This window comes from Petaurus breviceps, unplaced genomic scaffold (assembly GCF_028583685.1).
Source record: "Petaurus breviceps papuanus isolate PSGF00001 unplaced genomic scaffold, PetGlider_PUasm1.0 84, whole genome shotgun sequence".
Classification (NCBI taxonomy): domain Eukaryota; kingdom Metazoa; phylum Chordata; class Mammalia; order Diprotodontia; family Petauridae; genus Petaurus; species Petaurus breviceps.
The window spans coordinates 9,331,970-9,354,035 of NW_027186645.1; positions in this window are offsets into that span (position 1 = coordinate 9,331,970).

Consider the following 22,066-nt stretch of genomic DNA (forward strand, 5'->3'; position numbering starts at 1 on the left):
CTGGATTGCTGTCCAGGGTGGAGGTCCTGTGATGTGTGACCACAATGCCAGAGCCAGTGGAGGCTTCTGAGAGGGCACCCAACTAATAGCTCTGGCAGCTGAGAAAACCCCAGCAATTGGGACAAAGCTCTTCTCTCTGGAAGCAGAGTTCTACTGTGGCAAAAAGCTCAAAATTCAAGTAATTGAGTGGCAACATGAGCAAGCAAAGAAAGCAAAGCAAGCACAGCAGTATAATTTTGGATTCCTTTTTTGGGTACAAAAAGGATCAAAGCATGGAACAGGAGGAAGACAACAAAGTCAGAACTCTTGCACCAAAGGCTTCCAAGAAAAATATGAACTGGTTACAGGCCATAGAGGAGCTTAAGAAGGATTTTGAAAACCAAATAAGAGAAGTGGAGGAAAAATTGGGAAGAGAAATGAGAATGATGCAAGAAAATCATGAAAAAAGAGTCAACAAACTGACTGAAGAAAATAACATCTTAAAAAATAGACTAATTCACATGGCAAAAGAGGCTCAAAAGTCAAAATGAGGAGAAGAATGCCTTAAAAAGACAAATTTGCAGATGGAAAAAGAATCTCAAAAGCTCACTGAAGAGAATCATTCCTTCAGAATTAGATTGGAGCACAATGGAAGCTAGTGACTTTATGAGAAATCAAGATGCTATTAAACAGACCCAGACAAATGAAAGAATAGAAGGCAATGTGAAATATCTCATTGGAAAAATCACTGACCTGGAATATAGATCCAGGAGACACAATTTTAAAATTATTGGATTACCTGAAAGCCATGATCAAAAAAAGAATCTAGAAATCATCCTTCAAGAAATTCTCAAGGAAAATTGCCCTGATATTTTAGAACCAGAGGGCAAAATAGAGGTTGAAAGAGTCCACTGATCACCTCCTGAAAAAGATCCCCAAAAGAAAACTCCTAGGAATATTATAGCCAGGTTCTGGAATTCCCAGATCAAGGAGAAAATATTACAAGCAGCCAGGAAGAAACAATTTGAATACTGTGGAAACACAATCAGGATAACACAGGATGTGGCAGCTTCTACATGAGGGAAAAAAGGGCTTGGAATATGATATTCTGGAGGTCAAAAGAGCTGGGATTAAAACCAAGAATCACCTACCCAGAAAAACTGATTATCATGTTTCAGGGGAAAGTATGGTCATTCAATGAAATAGAGAACTTTCAAGCATTCTTGATGAAAAAAACAGAATTGAATAGAAAATGTGACATTCAGATATGAGAAGCATGAGAAGGTAAACAGGGAAAAGAAATCATAAGGAACTTATCAAAGTTGAACTATTAGGAGTAGAAGCATGACCTTCCCGCGGCTCCGGCTTCCACCTTCCCCAATCCATGTAAAAAGGGGACTCTAAACAAACTTTGGAGCTGCAGAACCCACAAAATGACACAGAGAAGCTAACCTCCAGCTGAGGACAGCCCAGCAGGCCGGCAGCAATCGGCCAGCACAGCACTCTGGCAGCCGAGCCCAGCACCACACCGAGGCTTTAGCCCCAGGGCGGGTCTGACCAGCTGCCTGCCAGAGGGACTCCAGATCAGCAGCAGCTGTGGCCGTTTCCCGATTTATCAATACCTAGACACAAAGGACAAAGTGAGAGGTCAGTGCAGTCTGGACTTTGGGACCAGTAAGTGGGAGTGCGTGGCTTCTACCCCTGGGGCAAGAAACTGCTGAGACTGCCGGCACAGCCAGCCAGCGTCACGTGGCGGCTTCAGCTCCTGGCCTGCAGAGTGTAGGGGGACCAAGCACCAGTCTGAGGGGTAATCGCTCTTGCTTTATCCTGCTTGGATCTGGATTGTAGTCTAGGGTGGAGGTCCTGGGGTGTGTGTCCAGCTTGCCAGAGTGTGTGGAGACCTCAGAGAGGGCACCCATCTAATACCTCTGGCAACTAAGAAAACCCCAGCGTTTGGGACGAAAACTCCCCTGTCTGGTGGCAGAGTCCTACTGTGGCAAAAAGCCCAAAAGTCAAATAATTGAGTGGCAAAATGAGCAGGCAAAGGAAGCAAAGCAGACAGAAGATTCCAACATTACACTCCTATTTTGGGGACAAGAAGGAGCAAGGCATGGAACAGGAGGAAAACAGTGAAGTCAGAACTCCTGCACCAAAAGCTTCAAAGGAAAATACAAGCTGGTTACAGGCCATAGAGGACCTTAAGAAGCAGATAAGAGAAGTGGAGGAAAAATTGGGAAGAGAAATGAGAACAATGCAAGAAAATTATGAAATGAGAGTCAACAGCCTGACTGAAGAAAATAATACCTTAAAAAACAGACTTACTCAAATGGCAAAGGAGGCTCAAAAAGGCAATGAGGAGAAGAATGCCTTAAGAATTTGCCAGATGGAAAAAGAATCTCAAAAGCTCAATGAGGAGAATCATTGCTTCAGGATTAGATTGGAGCAAATGGAAGCTAATGACTTTATGAGAAATCAAGATTCTGTTAAACAGATCCAAACAAATGAAAGAATAGAAGGCAATGTGAAATATCTCATGGGAAAAACCACTGACCTGGAAAATAGATCCAGGAGAGATAACTTAAAAATTATTGGACTACCTGAAAGCCATGACCAAAGTAAGAACCTAGAAAGCATCCTCCAGGAAGTTCTCAAAGAAAACTGCCCTGATGTTTTAGTACCAGAGGGCAAAATAGAGATTGAAAGAATCCACCGATCACCTCCTGAAAAAGATCCCAAAAAGAAAACTCCTAGGAATATTATAGCCAGGTTCCAGAATTCCCAGATTAAGGAGAGAATATTACAAGCAGCCAGGAAGAAACAATTTGAATACTGTGGAAACACAATCAGGATAACCCAGGATCTGGCAGCTTCTACACTGAGGGATCGAAGGGCTTGGATTATGATATTCCAGAGGTCAAGGGAGCTGGGACTAAAACCAAGAGTCACCTACCCAGCAAAACTGAGTATCATGTTTCAGGGGAAAATTTGGTCATTCAGTGGAATAGAGGACTTTCAAGCATTCTTGCTGAAAAAACCAGAGTTGAATAGAAAATTTGACATTCAGATACAAGAAGCAAGAGAAGCATGAGAAGGTAAACAGGGAAAAGAAATCATAAGGAACTTATCAAAGTTGAACTGTTAACATTCCTACATGGAAAAAAAAATAATTGTATTTTATGAAACTTTTCTCAGTAGTTGAAGGGATTAGAAATATATATATATATATATATATATGTCTATATATGAGGGTATATGGGCATATGAATACATATGTGAATGTATGCATATATGTTTACAGGTATACATAGATAGAGGGCACAGGACCAATTTAACAGGAAGGGATGATGCTTAAAAGGTGAAATTAAGAGGTGAGAGGAATATAATGAGAGGAGATGGGGAGAGAGATTGGTGCAAACTCTCTCATACAGAAGAGGCAAGGGAAAATGGTTAAAATGGAGGGGAAGAATAGGAAGGCAAAAGGGAATGGGTCAACCTTATTCCCATTGAATTTGGCTTGAGGAGGGAATGAAATACATACTAAATAGGGGATCTCACCCTCCAGGAGAATAGGGGGGGAAGGGGATGAGAAGGGGGATGATGGAAGGGAGGGCAGGCTGGGGGGGAGGGAAGTTGGAAGCACCCACTTTTGAAAAGGGACAGGATCAAAGAGAATAGAACAAACGGGAGGTGGGATAGGAGGGATGGGAATATAGTCAGTCTTTTACAATATATCTACTATGTTATTGTTTTGCATTAGCCACACATGTACAACCTAAACTGAACTCCTTGTCTTCCCAGTGGGGGTGGGTGGCAGGGGGGGAAGGGAATGAATCTGGAATTGAAAGTTTTAAAATAAAATATTCAAATATATATATAAAAAATTAAAAAAAAAAGTAATGACAAAGTTGAACTATTTACATTCCTACATGGGAAAATGATAATTGTAATTTATGAAACTTTTCTCACTATAAGAATAGTTGAAGAGAATAGAAATGTATGTATGTAGGCTATATAGGAGGGTATATAGGTGTATGAATACATATGTGAGTGTGTGTATATATGTGTACAGATATACATAGAGGGCACAGGACCAATTGAATAGGAAGGAATGATACTTAAAAGGTGAAATTGAGAGGTAAGAGAGGAATATAATGAGAGAAGATGGGGAGAGACAGAATGGGGTAAATTATCTCATATAAAAGAGCCAAGGGAAAACTGTTACAATGGAGGGGAAAAACAGAAAGGCAAAAGGGAATGAGTCAACCTTACTCTCAGTGAATTTGGCTTAGGGAGGGAATGACATACACACTAAATAGGGTATCTCACCCTATAGGAGAGTAGGGGGAAAGGGGATGAGAGGGGATGATGGAAGGAGGGCAGGTTGGGGGGGAGGGAAGTTGGAAGCACACATTTTTTAAAAGGGACAGGGTCAAAATAGAGGATAGAACAAGTGGGGGGTGGGATAGGATGAAGGGAGATATAGTCAGTCTTTCACAATATATCCACTATAGAAATGTTTTGTGTAGGTACACATGCACAACCTATATTGAATTGCTTATTTTCCTAGTAAGGGTGGGTGACAAGGGAAGAAGGGAAAGAATCTGGAATACAAAGTTTTAAAATCAAATGTTTTAAAATATATATTATTATTATTTACATGCAACTGGGAAATAAGATATACAGGCACTGGGGTATAGAGATCCATCTTGCCCTACTGGAAAGTCAGAGGGGGGATGGGGAAGGATATAGGAGTGAGCAGATTGGGGGAGGGGGTATACAGTGGGATCTCTGTTTTAGGGTGGTGGGTAGGGAAAAGACAGGGAGAAAATTTATAACTCAAAATATTCTGGAAATGAATGATGTAAACTAAAAGTAAACATAAAATTTAATTTAAAAAAAAGGAAAATATTTAGTCTGCCATCTTGTTGCTCAGGTAATTCAGAAGTCAGAATTGTTGTTGAGTCATTTGAGTCAAACATGACCCCATTTGAGGTTTTCTTGGCAAAGATACTGGAATGGTTTGCCATTTCTTTCTCCAGCTCATTTTACAGATAAGGAAACTGAGGCAAACAGGGTTAAGTGACTTGGCCAGGGTCACATAGCTAGGAAGTATCTGGGGCTGGATGTGAACTCAGGAAGATGAATCTTCTGACTTTGGGCCCAGTACTCCATCTTGTATCTGCCCCAAGAAATCAGATAATTAAAACAGATTACCTCTTTAATAGGGCCTGTGACACAGGCTTTTAGCCAAAAAACAAATAGTCAAACAACACACATTTCTCTATTTCCTGAAATAGTATATTGTCTATGATTTTTGAAAAAAGTTGATTGGTGGACAAGAGAAATAGTACTTTCTCCCAAGCTACTTTTGAATTACAATTATGTATGTATCTTGGGAGTGGCTTTAAAAAAATTATTTTATGTATTGTATAATTTCATTGTCAGAAATAAACATAACCACATTTAGTTACAATAATAAGGACATACCCAAGGATGTCCTTCTTTGCCTATTTCTAGAAAATAAAAAATAGAGTTGGAAGAGATCTCAGAGGTCATCTAGTCCAACCTCTTTCTTTCATAGATGAAGAAACAGGGACACAAAAATCCTAGATTCTGACCCCAAATCTGGCTTTCTCTCCACTATACCACATTACCTCCTTCTGCAAACTGGTTCAACCCTGTGCCTAAATGGACAAGACATCTGTGATTTAAGGGACACCAAAAATCCATTAGTCAAAAAAAAGAAAGCTGTTCCAAATAGTTATATAAATCATAAGGTCTGTTATGATGCCTGAAATTTCCATACTATCTCCTCCTGGGGATGACTTATGCCCTATTTGTTAAAATTATAAGTGTTATTTGAAAGGAGTAACAGATTATCAGCTATTAATATGTAAGCTGTGCCACTTTCAGATTTTGGCAATTTTGCTAATTGAAAGAGATAAGACAAATGTGAGACTTGCATATAAAAAAAGACTAAGAATACAGTCCACAGAGACAATGCACTAGGCAAAGACTGCCTCACTGCCTAGTTTCCCAGCTGCTCATCTGCATGAAACCAACTGGAGAACTTCAGAGTTAAACTGGGGAGCCCCAAACCCCAAAGCTTTTATGTTATCCTTAGATAAATGGGGGGGTGTTGTTTTTTTTTCCTGGTTATGGCCTGGCCTCCAGAGATGAGGTTTTGGTAAATATATAGTTTGATCACAAATATATAGGCCTCTGATTCAAGAAACCCAATCCTGAAACAGGAAGGTTAATCAAAGACAAGAACTTGGAACTTGGCAGAAGAAAAGGGTGGCTATATCCTAGAGGAGTTGCTTGGTTTAAAAAAAAAAAAAGTTATATTGCTCTCCATTGCTACCACATGCCCAAGATGTGAAAATCTTTTAGAAACCATCCAAAGGACCTTTGGTAAATTCCTGGCTAAGGAATCCTATCAGTTCTGAAAAGAAGCTAGTATTATCCCAGCAGCAGAAAGGCCTGGCCAAGTAGAGGAGCAGAGCAGCCTATGTTAGCAGCAGAGATTCCTGCCCCAAGAGGTGCCATGACCTTCAGTGAGTTGTATAAGGACAATTCCTGAAAAAGGAAAAGGGTATCAAAGACCAAAGTTCTAGGGTTGTAAGTTGCTTCATTACTATGTCAGGGTAAGAGTATATTCCCTATTTTTATGAATACTAGGTATATTTGAGGGAATGTGCGCCCAAGTTTGTAGATGGAATGTTTTGTAAGTATTATATTCTTTCTTTCCCTTTTGAGCAAGAGCCTTTGTTAAGAGTTAATAGATTCACTGGTATCAATTGGAAGCACAGAGGTCTTGCCTGAGAAGCAGGCAAGTGTTAGGAATAGCAACCCACAAAATGGGGTTGCTACTAAATGCTGGGAGTAACAGCAGTCAGCTGTCGGGGGACTCAACTTGGTAACATGGAGGCAATCGGAGAGAAAGAGCCCAGAGAAGAGACAATGAGGAGCCCCACTACAAGTGATATTAGTACTTTACATTAGCTAGCCAATCAACTACCAATAGCCTAAGGAAATTGGACAAAGAAGAATTTTAAGATAAATTTTTATTGGCATCTTTTGTTTTTGTATCTCCTAAATTTCTTCCAGTATCCCTCCCCCTTCCCACTCCCAAAGAGCAATCTCATATAACAAAGAATTTAAGGGGGAAAAAAAAAGGAAAAGGAGGAAGTATCTGGGTGGTAGTTGGGGTGGGAGAGAGTGTTCAAGGGTCATTGAAATGACTCTCCCCTGAACAGGAGCTTCTAGATCCTACTTTGGTTAATGAGCCAACTTGGTTTGCTCTGACATGGGACAATTTTCAAATCTTTATCTCTAGATGAGCAGTAAATGTATTGCAGTGCCATTGTCCCAATCCGTATCCCCCCAGTTCCACCAGTCATACCCCATGTTACATTTGAGATCTTTAGCTCAAAAAACCCACTGAAATACAGCAAGAGAAATATGTACTCTTTCCAATTTTCTGATTCACTACATATTGGCATGTTTCAAAGTCATTTCAAATATCAGTGGTAAATTACTGTTGTTCCTTTGACATATGATCCTCAGTGATGCATATCACAAACAAAAAAGCTTTCTTCTTCTCCTCCGTGGGACTTTTTTTTGTTTCTGCACAGTGGAAAACCCATTCCAAATGAGGAATTGTCAAGAGAAACCCAATTAAGGATGCCATCAGAAAAATACATGACCAGAAAAGGAGGTGGACTGGAGTAGCAGTGAAGGATAACCCATGTAAAGTTCACACACTCAGTTATTAATAGGATAATGGTAAGGGACTTAGAGGAAGAGATCACTGCTGATATTTAGTAGTATGTGACTTTTTGTGACCCTGTGTACCATGCATGCCAGTACTGTGTGTGGAGTTTTCTTGGCAAAAATACTGGAGTGGCTTACCATTTCCTTCACCATTGGATTATGGTCAAGAGGTGACTTGTCCAGGGGTCACATAGCTACTAAGTGTCTGAGACCAAATTTTAACCCGGGTCTTCCTAATGTCAGGCCCAGTATTCTACCCACTGAACCATCTAGCTGCCTCCAGAGAAGGGAAAGACACTAAGTCATAGAATGGGAAGGCCTGGATGCATTATGTTATACATACACACATTAGTGAGATCAAAAACCCATTGCAGATCAAAGACTGAATGTTAAATTTTTCTTTAAGATGTGCGATAGAGCTATGATGGGGAGTTTTCCTATTGCTAACTCAACTGACAAAATATTAAAATTACATAATGAATGTTAGATGTTTATAAATGAACATAAGCATTAAAAGTCAATCCTGGATGGTAGTGGGCATAAAGTTAATAGGGTGGTTTATGTTTTCTGGTAACTTTCCCATCTTTTGCATGGCATGAATTTTCCATGAAAGACAGCCTGTTAATCTGTTTTGTCTTCAGTAGTGGTAATTATTTCCCTTAATTATCTAATAATGTGGTGGGGGAGGGGGGAGTCACAGATATTTCTGCATCATATGAGATCATATGAAAACATACAAGAAATGAAAGAGTATTATTGTGTCAAAGGAGATTAGAAAAGTTAAGGAAATTAAATTGAATTTAACTCAATATAAATGTCCTGAAGGAAAATACTTCGAGCAATATATTGCTTTTTCCCATCACCGTCAAAAGAGTTAACATATTTGTTGTAAGTAGATATTATAGCACTCATATTTTGGAAAAGCATAAAAATAGATTGGATGTCATTTAAAAGCAATATGGCTAGAAGATAACCATCCTGTTGGAAGAATCATAGCCAATACCAGGTTCTTACTGGGAAGTAGTACAGGAGAATTGATTAGCAGGTTTGATGTGCTTTGGCATAAATTAGATTTTATTTAGAAATACAACTCACACTGCACTACTCTTTGCTGGAAATAAATGTGTAAATTAGAATGCCTTCCAATGTAATTACACTGTCTTCTAATAATAAATCATTTCAGAAATGAAAACATCACTCTCAAGTAGGAGTGCTCGCTTCAAGCTGAATTAAAGGAAAGGTCATGAAGAAAGCTGAAAGCCCTATTTTGTGATGACAACATGGGAGAGTATGCAAAGAGTACTGTTTCACCATAAAACCGAGTTTCTGGTGTCACTGTAGTGTGCTAGAGCATTGGCTGAGCTTGGTGCCCTTGTTTCAAGGGTCTCTTTCCCACAGCTTGTGACTCAAGTGATTCCAGAAGGGAAACCAAAACAACCACCCAAGATATAGACTCTTTATTCTCATTCTTCCCCTTAAATATGTAGAACTTTGGCAGCCTCTGTAAAAATCATGGCAGAATAAGATGTACTTAAAGCCTGATTCATTACAGCTTACTAGAGATGGCCACTTGGGGCATAGCAACTTGGACTGATTAAATGATTGTTTCCGAGAAGGCCCATATTTGCTGTTGGTTGAGTCTCTCTTCAGTGTACAATTCAGTTCAACATGAAGTGCAGTTGTGCCTGGCATTGGGTAGGTGGGGATACAATGAAAAACGACACCAGTGGTCTTCCCAAAGTGCATGTCTGAATTTGTGCCTTCCCTAATTCAGTCAAATTCCACTGACTCCTTGTTGCTTCCAGGATGAAAAATAAAATTACCGGTTTGACTTTTAAATCCCTTCATAACCTTGTCCCTTCCTGCCATCACTGACCCCACCTCCCACCTCCTTTTACTGCCACTGTGGCCATGTACTCTTTGATCTGGCATCAACACTGGTCTCCTTGCTGTTCTTTGAACAAGACACTTCATCTCCCAACTATGTGCATTTTCAGTGGCTGCCTGGAATTCTCTCATCTCTATCTCCTGGATTTTCTCACTTCCTTCATGCTGTAGCTAAAGTTCCACCTCCTGTAAGGAGCCTTTCTCGATCTCCCTTTTAATGCTAGTGCCTTCCCTCTATTGATTATCCTCCATTTATCTTGTATACATCTCATTTTCACATAACTGTTTGCCTTTTGTTTGCCCCATTAGAACATAGGTCCCTTGAGAGCAGGGACTATCTTGGGCCTTTCTTTATGTCTCCAGCCCTTAGCACAGTGCCTGGAACATAGTAGATATTTAATAAATGCTAAGTAATTGACAATTTTTACCTTTATTGGGGTACCAGCTAGGTAGTACACTGGATAGAGTGCCAGGCCTAGAGTCAGGAAGACTCATTCATCTTCCTGAGTTCAAATCTGACCTCAGACACTTACTGGCTGTGTGACCCTGAGCAATCCACTGAACCCTGTCTACTCCAGTTTCTTCTTCTATAAAATGAGCTGGAGAAGGAAATGCCAAACCATTCCAGTGTCTTTGCCAAGAAAACCCTCAACGGGGTCACAAAGAGTCAGATATGACTAAAATGACTGAGTGGAGGAAGGCAGAATGCAATATATACAAATGAGTATGATCAAGATAGACTGTGGGGGGATGTGGGAGGAGAGATCTAAGTTGTTTTAGAAAAATCTTAGGAGACATTACTTTCTGTTGGGGAAATAGGGTAGAGAAGTAGCAATTTTATGGAGGATGCCTGAGCTAGGCCATGAAGAAAGAGAATCCAACAACAAACAGTTATTAAGCATAGATTATGCTAATCATTGTCCTGGGCACTAGGGAAACAAAGACATAATTTGCAGTCTCTGCTTTCAAGTCTAATGGCAAAGACATGGATATATTTCTATATATCTGTATCTATCTAGAGATATAATATGTGTGTGGATATAACACACTTACACACACACATATATATTTACAAAAAAAAATAAAAGGTAAATTTGTGTGTGGCACTTGCATGGGGTGGAGGAGGAAATGAAGACAAGTCTCGTCTAGGAAGTGACATTTGAACAGAGCTTTGAAAGGAACTAGGGATTTAAATGGATAAGAGTAAGAATATATCCTTGAGCAAGTTACTTAACCCCGATTGCTTTAAAAAAAAAAAGAGTAAGAATATATTCAAGACATGAAGGAAAGCCTGGAGAAAGAAGATGAATGCTGGGTATGGACAAAAGCAAGAAACCCAGTCTGACTGGAGCATGAAGGATGTGATTGACAGTTGTGGGCATGAAGCCTGGAAAAGGTAGCTCAAGGTCAGGTTGCAAAAGGCTTTTTAAAACAGTCTTTATTTGTGCCTAGAGGTAACATGTAGCCACTGGAGTTTATTGAGCAGGGGAGTGATATGGTTAGATCTGTGCTTTATCAGTTGTTTGGAGGATAGACCGGAGATCATTACTCCAGTAGATTATGTTTTCAGAAACCTCCAATAGAGGAAGAGACCTGAGTCAGGGAGACCGGTCTGAAGACTATTTCATTATTCCAGAAATGAGGTCCTGAACTAAGGTGGCATCTGTGTAAACAGAGAGAAGAGGATGAATTAGGAGAGGTGCAGGTATAGGATCAATGAGACTTGGCAACAGATTGGAGATGTGAGATGAAGGCGCAAGTTGAGGCTGACTATGAGGTTACAGACTTGAGTGACTGGAAGGATGTGATATCCACCACAGGAATAGGGAAGGCCATAATTGAGGTGGGCTTAGGAAGGGAAATAGAGTTCAGTTTTGGCCATATGGAACTGTAGATGCCTACCGGACATCCAATTCAAAATGTCCCATAGACGGTTGGTGAGAACAGAACTAGAGTTGAGGAGAAACACTTGTACTAGATATATAGACTTGGGAATCTGATGCATGGTGATAATTAAACCCATAGGAGTTAATGAGGGAGGGTGTGTGTGTGTGTGTGTGTGTGTGTGTGTGTGTGTGTGTGTGACAGACAGACAGACACAAATAGAATAAGAAAAAAAAGGCATAGGATAGGGCCTTGGGGGAATACCTGAGTCACCCTTGTATGGGTGATGTAATTGACCCAGAAAGGAGACTGAGAAAGTAGGGCAATTATAGGAGACCAGAAGAGAACAATGTAACAAAATCCAAAGAGGAGAGAGTATGAAAGATAAGAGTAGTCAAAGATGTCAGATGCTGAAGGGAAGTTATGACAGACGAATATGGAGAAAAGGTCATCAAAGGAAGAAAACTAAGTTTTCAGAAACCATATAAGAAAATATTTCAAATTACTAATGATTAAAGAAATGCAAATGAGAATAATCATCAGATTGGAAAATATTACACCAAAAAGGAAATAAATATTAAAGGCACTGTCAGAAAATAGGCACATGAATGTATTCTTGGAGGAACTTTGAATTGGTCTAAGCCATTCTGGAAAGTAATTTGGAATTATTTCCTCCAAATAACTAAACTGTACATACTCTTAGACTGAGTGGTACAGCTGCTAGTCCTATACCCCCAAAGATATCAAAGAAAGAGGAAAAGGACCCATTTGTACAGATATATATATATGAAGACATAGTCAAGTTAGAATTCTAGAGTGTTAGGATGTCCAAAGTATAAAACTGATATCACATAGCATAAAGGATGGTAGTAAGACCTTCCATTTCTCAGCTCTGGGTACTTTCTCTGGGTGTTCCCCATGCCTGGAATGCTCTCCTTCATTTATACCATACTGGCTTTCCTAGCTTCCTTTAAGTCACAACTAAAATCTCATCTTCTACAGGAAGCCTTTCCCAACCCCTCTTAATTCTATTGCTTCCCCTCTTTTAATTATTTCCCATTTATCCTTGTGTGTGTGTGTATCTATCTATCCATCCATCCATCCATCTATATCTTATACATGTTTGTTTGCTTGTTGCCTCCCCCATTCAAATGTGTTTCCTTTGAGGGCAGGAGTTGTCTTTTGCCTCCTTTACCTAGCCTTAATCACTGAATGGGTGTTGCCTCAGTCAAACTAAAACCCAGGAAAGACTTAAAAAGGCCAAGGTCTCCCACTGCATCTAGGACCATCTCCCATCATCCTGATTTATATCTTGCCACTGGACTCTAGAGGAGATGGCTCTAGAGGAGGAATTGAGCCTGGTGACTTTGCACAGCCCTCCCTCACTTAAATCTAATCCACTTGCAAGTCCTGGCATCACCTTCCTGATACCATGGTCCTCTTCAGAATGAAGGACAAACAACAATCCCCAGCACTTATCACAGAATCTGGCACGTAGCAGGTATTTTTAAAATGTTTGTTGACTGAGAGCCCAAGTGCTCTCTAGTGCTATCTTCAAGTTGTCAGGAGAAAGCCAGGAAAGCCTCTAGTATGCTGGGTAGACTCCCTGTGACAAATTTATGAAAGGACATGGATGGGGAGATATATTTGGGTTGTAATCTGCATCCTTGCAAGAAACATCTAATTCAGTGAGAACACATATCCAGGCACTTGAGATATAGCTTCATTTACTTCTCTGATCAGATAAAAGCATTTAAGTATTCCCTACTGAGAAGTAAGTATCTGTTGTGGCAAAACAAAATGCATCAAGAAATTTATTTTTAAAAAATTAAATGAATGTATGTATAACCCAAGCTCCAAAGCCCATTGGTATGTGACTTTCTCCCCTTTGATATGAGACTTTGCTTTCCATGGGGAGAAAAAAGTGACAGAGTGACTTTTGTAGTTACAGATGTGTCTAGGTGTATCTTATAGCTTTGTACATTTGTAAGTTAATCAGGCCAGAAAGAAGGAAAAATTAAATTAGAGAAGAGTCTTCTTTGAGCTTTAGGACAAGAGCTGCCTGCAGCTCTTACTTCTCAGCCTCATTGGTCCTTAAACTGTTTGTAGCAAGATTACCTCTCAAAGAGAAACCACTTCAGCTTCCTCGAGTAGTTCTAGTTCTGGTTTTGACTATAAATGTCAAGTTCCTTCCCTTCATTATAAAGGTGGGGCATTATGGGATAGTGTGCATGTCAGTGGAGGCCTTTGTCTTGCTTGATTTTATTTAATTTTAAAAAAACTTTTGTTACAAAGGAAATTTAGGTAGGAGAATAGGGAAGGGAACATTTGGAAATGAATGGGAAATAAAAATGAAAGTGATTAAGAAAAATCTTTTCTTTTTTCACGTAAGTGCCCACTTCGGTGTTTTCTTTGTGAGAGGGAAGGGGCTAGAAATTGGAGAAGGGGAAAAACCCAGGTGCTTGAGGTGATTAAAAGCTTTTTGGGAGGAGGGTGGAATTTTTTTTTCTTCTTGTTTTTAAGTCAACTACTGGCTCAACCTGTGGCCACCCCGCCCTGCTCCCAAGGCCTTTACTGAAGAAGGTTGGGCTTCTGGTAGGGTGAGAATACAGATCCTATCTTTGTGGAGGGAAACAGATTTTCTATACCTTGATCATACACATGGACTTTTACAACAGAATGAGCTTTGCCTCTCATACTAGGTGAATAAAGCCTAAGTCTTTCACTTCAGCCAACTGAATATACCTCATCTTGGTTAGGCAATTCAATTATTAATCAATTTAGCTCCAAGGCCTTTTTTTCAAAGGCTTACTTTAGATATCTGATATTTGCAAAAGGCAACCTAATAGACACCTTTATTGTCATTAAGAAAAAATAATCAAAAACAAACTATCCTCCAGGTTTTTAATCTGTATTTTCTTAGATTATCAGAAAGCAAAAGAACTGAATGGTATTATCTCAGCCAACACCAGAAACCCACTAATCCCTGCCTTTCAGGATCCTTAGTTTCCTTCTGATGGTGGTTTTAGGGATGCAGGGACCCCAAAATGCTGAGGTACTGGGTAAAGTTGCCTAGAAAGAATTTGAGGACTCAAATAATCTTCAGTCAAGTGGCAAAAAGTTTATGGTAATGCTATATAGTGGGTGGAACTTTAGCAGCTTAATAGGGGTGGTACTAAAGCTTACATAGAAAAAGTTCAGTGAGTGGTGTGCCAAGTATGCTAATTAGGTGTTTCTGTACCTTGGGCACAGGCATCATTCACTACTGGCATGGCCTGGTGGGGTCTCCAGAAGAGGCTTATCAGGGGCGTGTTTTTGGTCTGTTATGTCTGTAATAAGATAGCCTTGGAAGCTGATGTCTATAAAATGACTTCTAGATTGTATACAGTAACTGTGGGAATCAATATGTGATAGTTCCGCTGTTACAAGATAGTCCTGTGTTCATACAAGGGAAATTCTACAGAGGTCAGCTTGTTCTTCTAACAGGGAGAGATCGTTTTCGTTCCTGGGGCCCACTCATGAGTTACTGGCAGAGATGGGGTCTTTGGGCTGGGGTCTGAGCATAAGCACACCATCACTTCTAGGCTCAGTGCAGATGCCCTTGCCCACACAAGGTTATTTCAAATCCACCACAGTGATGACTAATCTGTCTTGAAATCATTTTGTATTTAATTTTTTTCTGTGTACATACTGTATGCCCGCAGGATATTCATTGAGGGCAGGAATTATTATTACTTTTATTATTTTCTCCCTCCAGCATCTGGGGATACAAGTGCCTTGGCACATAGTAGGCACTTAATATTTGTTTAATTGAATTATGATTTAATGTTATGCCCATAGCCTTTTTTTAGCACATTGGGAAGAAAACATTCCAATGTATGATTAACATTAATATTCTATCATACCTTATAAAACTTTAATTGAAGAAATTATACATCCTGTTATCCATTATCCTGTATTAAAAAAACATCTATGAGATAAATTCCTTGCACTTAGTTTCAGTTAAGATTTTGCCTCTGTAGGCATTTTCATACTTCCTTTGTCAGACTGTGCATATCATATAATCTAATACATTTGCCTTTTTTGTCTTAAGGCCCAGGAGACAAAAGTGAATTTCAGTGCTCAAAAGCAGCAATTAGCTCATCTCAGGTCCTTGGTAGTATCTACTCTCTTTGATCCTTTTATATAGTGTCTGTACTATTTTTTACTTAATTGTCATAATTTCCATTATTTTTAACTTTACAAAGCCATTCATTCTTTTGAAAGTTAGATACACATTTTAAATTAATTCGTCTTTTCCTTTAAAACAGACACACCGGCAAAATGTCCACAAGGAAAATTATTTGCTACGAATGTGAAAAGAGACTCACATGAGTCCTGTTTGTGTCTATTTTCAGTTTAAGAAGTGTGACTGCCAATGTAGAAAGGGAAAAGACAACATCCATCCCACATATTTACTGTAAACCACAAATTAAAAAAATTCTAATCAGAATGTTAACTTATTTTTCAATTATATACTTTATCCATTAACAGATGAGTACCTAAAAATGTGGGAAATTAAAATATTTTTTTCTTGTATGTTACACATATTGCATTGAAGTTGGGAGAGGCAGGGTTCAAATCTAAAAGGAAGGGAGCCATTAAACCATACAAACTGATCCCTTATTTATTTTAAAAGGATGTTTATTTATGAGAAAATTATTATTATATTATTTTTTTTTTAAGCAATCAGGTTAAGTAACTTGCTTAAGGTTACATGGCCAGTTATTTCTGGGTGTGGTGCTGAGTATCTGAGCCCAGATTTGATCCCCAGGTCATCCCGACACTGGAGCCGGTGCTCTTACTCGCTGTGCTACCTGGCCGCCCCTTATTATTATTGATTGTTTTATATATTATAATTATTACTGATTATTATATTAATAGCCACAATAATATAACAAATTTTATACAGGACCCAAAGATCCTCATGTTTACTTTCTCATTCAAATCCCAGTCTCTCAAAGACATTTCAGACCTTGCCCCAAAATTTACCCCACCCAGAGGATCTTATCTAGGTGGAATTCTTACATAATCCACCCCATAATCAAGTAGTACTGAGTGGAGAATAGATTCTTTTGTATAGATTTGCTGGAGGTGGAATGATCTGAGAGTGCTGACCAGATCAAAGTAGATGCTTTAATCATTGTTTGGCAATGGCTAAATAAATTGTGATACATAAATGGAATGGAGTATTACCCTGTTGTAAGAAATGATGTGTGTGATGAACACAGAAAAGCATGGAAAGATCTATATGAATGGATGCAGAGTAAAACTGGTATAGTCAAGAATACAATATATACAGTTACTACAGTAATGGAAATAGAAATAATGAAACACCAAAAAGTCAAAAGTAAATGTAAAAAAATCAGTCAATAAATCTTAATTGTACCTCCACAACCATTGTGACGGCCTCATGATCAGTCTGTCTAGTTTCTCCTTTACTCCTTCACCCTACTTCCCTGTCAAAGTATACTCCCTAAACCACAGGTCTGGCTATGTTACCGGGCTGCTCAAGGATCATCAGTTACCCTGTTGCCCTTTTGATCAAATAAAAACTTGGCCCAGCATGTAAAAGTCAACCACAAAAGAATTCCAACCCTCAGATTTACTTCATATATGCATATCCCAGCCAAATTTAGTTATTCTTTGGATCAGTTTTCTATCTCCCATGCCATCTGAATTTTTATTTTGTACATATTTATTTTGAGGTGCTAGTGGGCCTCTCCAGGTGGGAATATGCAATTTGACATGCAGATCTGAAGTTTAGGAGAAGGGTCAAAACTGAAGATCAAATTGGGAAATTATTTGTATAGAGATGAAATAAGAATGAGATTACCAAGGCCTTGAGGGCAATGACTATCTCATTTTTATCTTTTTGTCCCCAGGGCCTTGCACTTAGTTGGCAATTAATGTTTGTTAAATTGAATTGAAGGGAGATTATAAGTATAGAGAGAAACCCAGGGTCAGAACTTAGGGAAGAACTGTATTACTGATTTATGAAGAAGGACCTAAACAGAGCATACCATAGTTTAGGGGGCTGGGAACCCTGAAATGTAAGGGTACAGGGGGTCTGCCTCAAAAGAATTCAACCACTCCAGCGGTTAGTCAGAGTAGTAAGGTTTTATTATAACACTAGCATGACAGGTGAGATTCCTAGTAAATCTGCAGTAGTATATGGCAAATAGGAGTGGGCAGAGTTCCTAGTGAGTCTGGGACTTCATGGGGATAATATAGGGTACTTGTATACCAAAAAACTGTGGGAAGATCTGGATGGGATTAAGGGGTGGCAAGTAGCCTGGAGTGGGCCAGGTGCAGACAACTAAAGGAGTTAAGTGGAAGGACAGTGAAAAGGATTATTGAGTATCTAGGTATATGGGATGCCTTAGGTGAACTGGTGACTGGACCTGCAGAAATTCGTGGGAAAGTTCAGGGGCTAAGTTGCACTCAGAGCACTCAGTTGCACTCATGATCTTTTTCTTTTAGGGGTCCAAGTCCCATAACCCCATTAATACCAAAAAAGAAAGGTGAAGCAATTTGGAGGAGAACCAGAAATAGTGTCTTGGAAGCAATGAGAGGAGAGTGTATCTAAAAGGAGGGAGTCATTAGTGGTATTAAAAGGTACAGAGAAGGACTAAGAAAAGGCCTTTGGATGTGGTGATAGTCATTACTTATTCTTCATGATATGTACCAACCTAATAGTTATTGCTGACACTTCAAAATCTGAACATAAAATAAAAGCTTAGGTCTTTGGTACCTTACCAAACTAGAGTTTTAGAAAGCAGTACACATATAAATGCACACACCCCTCATTTAACAACATGATTAAATTGCTTAATAAATACTTTCAGGTAGTTAACTGAATAACATCCAGTTTGGAATCCAGAATGATCCTGTATAGTTTACCCAATTTTGATAGCTAGAATGCCATTTGCTCAATCCGAGGCTCATTTAACCATTCTTTTTCTCACCCCCTCCTTCCCCCGACCCAGTGGGGGGAGGAGCTAAAGTTGTAAAATTTGCAGATCATAGTATCACAGTATGATAAATATAAGGCTGGAAGAGACCTTGAAAATTACCTAGTTCAAACTGCCTTTTTACAGATGAGAAAACCCTGCTTTCTTTACATACATGCACAAATGTATATATGCTTCTTTTTTGAGAAAGGAAATCAAACTTTGGCCCCATCAGGCCTTGCAAAGAAAGCACTTTGCTTCTATTTCAAGTGTTTTTCCTGTGTATTGGTGTAAAGTCTATAGCAGGCACTGGAAGTTTGCTGAATTATATGGGAAATGACCATAACATTTCCCAATCCCAAAGGCTGGAAACATTGCTATATGAATTAAGCGATTCTATAACATAGCATTATTCAGTGATGAAATATGAGGGGTGTACATTGATAGTTCCAAATTTTATTACCTCTCTGTAAATACCCTAGCTTCTGTGTCATTGGGATAGCTGCCCAATTGGCATGTTTCTGTTCCTACTGGGGTGGGCCAATTAAAAGCTTCTATTGCACTATTACCTCAACAGATACTTTAGTAATCGAGTAACTCTGAAATAGATGAATGTCTCTAGACTTTGTTAAAAGGGTGGGGAGGAGGGGAGGTGAAGGGGATGGGGAAGAAGGGAGCAGGAACAGTTAAATGTGGGGGGGGGGGAAAGAATTTTTTTTTTTTTAATTCGGAGACAGCTAAGAAAATTGACCAAAAATTGATTGCGGAAAGACAGGGAGATTGTAGTTAACCTAAGTGTGTGTGTGTATTGGGGGATGGGAGGTGAAGGGGGGTTGTCAAATTGGTAAACATTTTAAATGGTGAATTTTTTAAGTGAAGGGTAGAGGCCTTGATATCTGAAACACAAGAACTTTAGTTAAGTTATGGTTCTAAATAATATTTGTTCCTATTGTTTGAATTAATTATTCTATATGTGGATCAGTCTTTTCCACACATAGAATAACACCTCTTTATGTATAGCACCTGAAGTGCTTAATTTGACCTTTTTGCCAGGTGGTATGCTGGAGACTTTATGGCCCCTTCAGTGGAAAAAAGGTTAAAACCCAGGGAACACTGGCTCATTTTGGAGTTAATTTTGCTCACATAAATGTTCAGTGAAGGAATGTGAAAATATTAATGAATTTATATATAAACAGATGTGTGAAATGACTTGCAGTGAAGTTTCCCCATTCTGAATATCCTATATACATTCTTATTACTTCCTTGTATTTTGTAACTAAGTTCAGTATTGTTTCCCCATATATATGTAAGTCATTGTGTATTTCAAGGTAATGTAAGAGCTATTGAGTATTAATACAATTGATTGGATTAACTATTGAGACCAAATTAGAAATGTTTTTAGTTTGGGGAAAGGAATGGTAGTGTGAGAAGTAGCAAAGGGTTAAGTTGCTATAGAACTGCAAGAATTGCTGAACAAGACTACTGATAAAAAGTAACATAAAGTAGAACCTTGGGAGGAAGTTGAGTTGCCAGTTCCCAGAGAACTCCTAGATAATACTAAAATGAAATAATGTAGAACAAAAGGAGCTGGCAGCAGCAGCAGCAGCAGCAGCAGGTGTATTTGACCAATCAGGAAACAGACAGTAGTCTTGGGGCACCCATGCCCAGATAAGGATGTATCTAGGTTAGACTGAAGGGGGTTCAGTATTCTGAGGTTGTACTATGCTTGCATAATGGACCTAATGTATTATGTATATTACCTAACAAGTTTAGAGCCTCATTAGTAAAAATTAGGTTAATGTTTGGGAGGAGTGTGTAAGCCTTGCTTATTTAACCCAGCTTTAACTTCTGTAGTTAGGCCTCCTTTCTCGCTCTGTTGTCCCAGAGACTGGACCACCTGCTTCTCCAAGAGATTCTAATAAAACTTTCTACCTTCACTCTGAGAGTTTTCTGAGTAGTCAATTAGGGTTAGGGTCTTCATATCCCATACACAGATAAATATATCTGAAACTAAAACCCCAGAACTTTGTGAGCAAAAATGTTTAAATTTTGGAGCTAATTAAAAATACACTAATGTGGACCATAGCTGGCCCAGATGAGACTCTATCATTGAAATATGAGATTCAGAATTTCTATATGAGAGAATACAATTCACATCTAGGCTTTGCCCAGCTGCTTAGGCCCACTTTTTTCCTTTTGCTCTTGAAAGAGCAATTTTCATTCTAAAAAAGCACTTCTGGCTACATAAATATTTGGAACCACTTTAAAATCCTGCTAGGTTGATAAAAAGGGCTTCTCTCAAAAGACTGATTTTAAATTAGATCACTTAAAGCTAAAGCATTCTTGTCCTTATGCAACATTAAGGATGAAAATTTTGCCTTACAGAACACCTTTCTGTTTTCCTTACCATTTTTCATGTGTTCTACACACACACATACACATTCTCAATGTTTGAACTTGCAGATCTCAAACTTCTAGAGAAAACGGTCTCCTGCTTTAATCCAACTATTAGATAATTGTAGTAGTTCTTTTAAAAAGAATTAAGCAATTTATGTGAGGAAATTTCACTTTGGTTGTTCTATGCTCCACCATTAAAATATTAAATACCCTACGTATTCAATCATCAGTGTACCAAAACAAATCTCAATATGGTCAATTCTGTGGAAACAAACCTAGTCAATTACTAAGCTACACTTTGTGGGTAAAACCAATCTACCAGATTTTCTACTTTGCACTCCTTGCTTCGGCATCATGTAAATAAATTGGTTATTCAGTATAACATAAATATAAAATACTTGGTGGCTTGCCTGAATTCTCTCATCAGCTGTGTAGACTTAGTTTAAGAAAAAAAAAAGTGGATTTGTATTTCCTACTTACAAAACTGTAGCTTATTTTTAGTTCTTTTCAATACAGTAAGCTGCCTACAGTCAAAATTTCAATAATGTATAGAAAACGTAAATGAAGACAACAGTATTTTGACCATTTCCATACTTTTGGTTTCATCATTCATTCTTGCAACCACAGCCATTCAAAAAACAAGACTGAATGCTAGTAATTCTGTTTAGATGGTAGATAGCACTTTTCTTACCTTAAAATTTTGTTAGTAATATTCATGTCTATTTTTCTTGTGAGGCAGCATGCATGGTCCAGTGGAAAGAATGCTGGATTTGGAATCAGATCCGAGGACTCTTGTCACTTCATACCTTTGTAAATTTGGGCAAGTGACAACCTCTGGGATTCAATTTCTTCAGCTGTAAAATGAGAGCAATGGACTAGATGACTTTTAGGTCCTTTCTAGCTCTAAAAGGATGATCACTGTACTTTCTTCATGAGTAAGAAAGATTTTTCATGAATAATTTTGATTGCTAAAACCTCTAATTTGTCTATAATTTTCTAGTAGAAACATAATTGAATGTAAAATTCAAAGTCTAATAACAAAGAAGCTGATAAAAAAAGTTTGGACTCCCAATAAATGCCGTTCTACAAGCATCACCTCAAAGTTTTTTTTTTTAAGACATAAGTCAACTTGAACTCATTTTTCTTTTAAA